The sequence below is a fragment of the Botryllus schlosseri genome, chromosome 3 (genome assembly GCF_051294905.1).
Source record: "Botryllus schlosseri isolate E-star chromosome 3, Bs_hap1, whole genome shotgun sequence".
NCBI classification, from domain to species: Eukaryota; Metazoa; Chordata; class Ascidiacea; order Stolidobranchia; family Styelidae; genus Botryllus; species Botryllus schlosseri.
Window position 1 is genome coordinate 25410627 of NC_137238.1, and position 950 is coordinate 25411576.

Genomic DNA, 950 nt, shown 5'->3' on the forward strand with positions numbered 1-950 from the left:
CTGCTGGAGCGTGCTACACTCCTACAACTTTGTAAATTACAATACATTACAGCTCCATTACGGTCGCGTTCTGAAGAAAACGACTGCGGCCAAAATTTTTTCTTTCTTTCTTTATAATTATCAGGCACTGATCCACCTAGAATCTGTCCTCCAAGTCTGAAATATCGGCATTGTTTAGAACAATCGGGTAACCGCAACACAATGACCATAACAATGACCCGTTGCGACTCTCCGATTGTTCTAACAATGCCGATATTCAGACTTGGAGGACGGATTCTAGGTGGATCAGTGCCTGATAATTATTTTAATTTATATTTTCGGAATCGGTGCAACAGTAGCTTTCGATCAAGATCAGATTCAATAATTTCTGCGCTCGGGAAGATAGCTTTTGGATTGCCAGAAATCCTACAGTCGCTTACGCAAAACAATTCTCCACTCCAGCCCCGGCGAAGCGGAACGAAGCTGCAAAATCGGTCGTTGCCGTTCCATGTTTAATTTCTATAGTTTAACGAAAGAAAACAGAAAGCCAATTTGACGTCATTTTTACAGCCTGTAGCAGGCTCAGGCGGGCCGGTATACTGCATGTTTGCCACTATAGAGAATGTTGAGATCTCGATACTGCCACTACACCAGCTTCCAAACCAGGCTTTCGGTTACGTAATAATTATACTGCGGCAATTTTAATTCTCTTCTACGGCTTGTGAGAGTTACGATTAGTGGTGCGACGTGCCAAGTTTTTACGATTGCGTCGCAACCACAAATGTTACACTGATCTCAAATTTTCTATTAGGTTTATTTTAATTATTCCATCTCGGAAAAGTTAACTATTAATCACGATTTTCATTCGCACTTGATCCGGATTTTCATTCACACCACCTTCATCATTCGCACTGCAATTTTTTTCATTCACACAAGTGCGAACCGTCACACAGGTTGAAGAGCACTGCTCT